Source organism: Schistocerca serialis, chromosome 7 (assembly GCF_023864345.2).
Source record: "Schistocerca serialis cubense isolate TAMUIC-IGC-003099 chromosome 7, iqSchSeri2.2, whole genome shotgun sequence".
NCBI lineage: Eukaryota > Metazoa > Arthropoda > Insecta > Orthoptera > Acrididae > Schistocerca > Schistocerca serialis.
Genome location: NC_064644.1, coordinates 332,610,665 through 332,614,897, shown reverse-complemented (window position 1 = coordinate 332,614,897; position 4,233 = coordinate 332,610,665).

The following is a 4,233-nucleotide window of genomic DNA, read 5'->3' as shown; positions in this document are numbered from 1 at the left end:
AACTACCCAAAGAACTCTTAGCTTTGATTTGTGGCTATTAGCGGAAACCATAGACAGCCTTGTTACAGATATTGGTAAAATCAACTACAGTGAAAATGATTATCTCCTTAGCAAAAAGAATTTAAATGTTCTTGCACGCATTACATAAACGTTGGGTGATAATATTATGGTAGTTAAGGTTGTGACCTCTTGGGCTACCATGAACGATTGGACAAGGGACAGTCTGTAACGTTAAAGAAGGGAATTTGTGGTGTATTTAACAGCTTTCTATCAGGTAAATTCTCCAAGTTCATCTCTGGGAGACATAATGTCAAGACGAACTAATATTTCTCCTACACGGATATTATAACGTGGCAGCAAGAGAAACACTGGGAATAACTGGCAAGGGAGCAGAGAATCCCGTTTTGGGGAAATACAAGAATCTTGTTCCTACAACATATGAAGTGGAACTGACTGACGGCAAAATGGATGTTCTGATGGACCAACTGGCTGGAGTATTGCAGCAACTTCTTCTAGATGACTGTTAACTAAATGTTATTATTATTACAACAATATTTTGCTGCGATTTTTAACAAAATCAAATTTGTGATTACCCAAGATTAAACCACGACTTCTGTGTGCAAGAAGACTACCAAGGACACAGTAATGTGATAGTAAACAACGATAAGTCTGTTGGAATAGACTGTATAACGTGGATGAACTCAAACTAAAGAGTAAAGCTATATAACAGATTTAAAGGCCATATCACCAATATCTTTGTTCACTCCAGCTCTCAAAACTGCTTTATCAATTTTATAAAGTGTCCAGACATGTAGCTAAAGGAAAAATTTTACGTCTTTCTTGGTTAAAAAAGTGTGTGATCGTCAGAGTGTAGACTACAATAAACAACAACAGAATGGTCGATTCTAACCAGTGGAAGACCGTTTAATAAATACTTAAAAACAGTATTTACAATATGCTCCACTGTACTCTGTACAAATTGCTTCACAGTGATGTAAACTATTGTTATGTTTAATCTACATCTACATCTATAATTTTCTAACCACTGTGAACTGCATCGCAGGGGGACCTCCCACAGTACTAATTATCAGTGTTTCTTTCCGTTCCATTCACATATGCAGCGCGGAAGAATGACTGTTTAAATGCCTCCGTGCGTGCTGTAATTAACCCAATCTTATCCTCATGATCCCTACCTTAGAAATGTGTCGGGGGATGTAGTATTTTCCCAGAGTCTTCATTTAAAGCCAGTTCTTGAAATTTCACGAACAGACTTACTCGGGATAGTTTATGTCTATCTTCAGACGTGTGACAGTACAGTTTCTTCAGTATCTCTGTGACACTCTCGCATGGGCCAAACAAACCTGTGGCCATTCATACTGCCATTTTCTGTATACTCTCAATATCAACTCTTAGTCGACTTGGTGCGAGTTCCACAAACTTGAGCAATTTCCTAGGATGGGTCGCACGAGCGATCTGTAAGCTACCTCTTTTGTAGACTGCTTGCTTTTCCCCAGTATTCCACCGATAGACTAAAGCTACCACCTGCTTTACCAACGACTGAACCTATGTGATCATTCCATTTCATGTCCCTACAGAGTGTTACATCCACATCTTGGTATGAATTGACTAATTCCAACCATGGCTCGCTTATACTATGGTCATAACACACTACGCTGTTCCGTTTTCTGAAGTTCATACTTTTACGGCAAGCTGCCAAATTTTTACACCACTTTAAAATTTCATCAATATCTGACTGAATATTTGGGCAGCTTCCTTCAGAGAGTGCTTCATCATAGACTACTGCATCATTTGCAAAATGTTACTGTTTATACTGTCTGCAACGTCATCAGTGTAAAAAATTAACAGCAAGGGTCCCGGCCCACTTCCCTGGGGAACAGCCGAAGTCAACTGTCGATGGCTCTCCATCCAAGATAACTGGCTGCATCCTCCCTGTTTTGGTGTGCGTCGACAACAGTTATGCCCCCGTTGCTAATGACAAATGGGTGGAAGGTGACCAAAGGATTTGTCGCCGTAGGAATCTGGACAGGTAAGCAAAACGCAGGTTGACGCAAATGCACTTTGAATAAATACATTGTGTCCACCTTATTCTGGAGAAATGTTACACGGTTGACGAACAATACGTCTGAGCTCAGAATTATATTCTAACATTCTGCAACAGATCGATCTCAAGTGTATTGGACGACTGTTTTGTGGATCACTTCTACTACTCTTCATGTAAATGGGTTTGATCCGTGGTTTCTTCCAATTACTGGGCACGGTTGTTTTTTCGAGGGACCTACGATAGATTATAGTTAAAAGAGGGCCCGATACAGCCAAAAATCCAGTATAGAAACTTATGGGGATTCCATCGGGTCCTGGAGTTTTGGTCAGTTTTAACGATTTGACCTGTTTCTCCACGCCACTGACACTAATATCTATTTGACTCATCTTTTTCGGCGGTACGAGGATTAAATTGGAGCGGTTCTCTGGGATTTTCCTTTGTAAAGCAGCATTTGAAAACTGAGTTAAGTATTGCACCTTTGGCTTTGCTACTCTCAATTTCAGTTTCATATCATCTATGAATGACTGGAAAATAACTTTGGTGCCACTAACAACCTTTTTATACGACCAGAATTTCTTTCGGTTTTGTGAAAGATCTTTGGGCAGTATTCTGCTGCGATAATTATTGAGGACTACACGTATTGCTCTCTCGACAGTCAAACTCGTTTCTTTTAGCGCCTTTCTGTGTGTAACCCTATGCTTTGTTTTAACCTATTATGTTGTCTTCTAGAAGTTTCTTTACAGTGACTGTATGAGTATACCGCGGAGGGTCCCTCCTATTACGAGCTACCCACTGCATGGTCAACCATTCTTTTTGGCTCTTCTACATGATCCTGTCCTGTACTAAAAGTTTCAAGTTCTACATTGAGAAATGACACTACTGCATATTTATCTAGCTTACTGAACGTATATGTCTTCCTACTTAATTTAGTTGTTCTTTGTACTTCGGTAACCATGGGTACCACAACCGTTTCATACTCACTGATACCAGTTTCGATATGGCCTCCACAAAGAGGTGAGGTCTAGTTGTTCCCATTAGATCTAAACTATTTTCACCATGAGAGGATTTCGAAATGTCTGTTCCAAATTGTTCTCAGAGAAGGCATATATTAATTATCCCTGTAATACCTTGTCTCACCCACCATTAATAAAATTATAGTTATCTTAATTGTTAGTTGGGTGATTGAAGTCCCCTCCGATGATTACTGCGTGATTGGGGAACAAAATTACAAGCGAATTGACGTGTTTGGTTATTTCAGGAGGTGAGTATGGTGGTCGATAGAAGGAACCGATTAATATTTTGTGCTCACTTTGTGATACTGAATGTTGCTCAGGAAATCTCTCATGCAGCTTCAATTTGTGTCTCGGTGGTTCTGAGTGACTTGTCTACTGCGACAAATACACCACCTCCATTTTCTATTAGCCTATCCCTTTGATATACTCTTAAATTTTCCCTATAATTTCACTGCTATCAGTTGTAGGATTTAACAAGCTTTCTCTACATAGTATTATTTGAGCGTCTCTGCTTTTCAGGAGCGTTTCAAATAAAGTTTTACAGTTTGCCTGCATGGGCAATAAGAATATCCGACAGATGACTTGTGTACAATTAAATCTTCCCGATAATCAAGACGAAGAAAAGATTATGAACAATATTCTGTCTGCCTATAGTTTTCATTATTTACCTGAAAGTAATGGGGGAAATTTTTAACCCCGAACTCCAACAATGATGATTCGTTACTGTTGTAACAAATCTGGAGAAAGATATTTGTATCGATCTAGAACTGATCTACACTATACCAGAAAATATGTTGTTGAGTAAGGATTGTATGGACCAGGCGTGTACCATTTCCTATTAGAAACAAGAAATTACGCTACAACAGTAAGTATTTAAGTATTAAGTGTTTCGAAATTCACGGAAAACAGATAAAACTTCAGAAAATTTGTTTGATGGGACTCTAACTCAGAACTTTCTGAGCCAGAAACAGTTCATTTTTCAACCTTATTCCAGAGAAACGATTCCAGATTATGGGAAATTACGTCTTCAGGTGGAGATCGAAGATACTCTTTACGTAAGTCATATATGGAAAGTGGGTGTAATAGAGAAGAAAATACATGATGTGCGTAATTAAGACAGTTTCTTTATTGTTTCCACAGTGCACACATTCTCAGGCA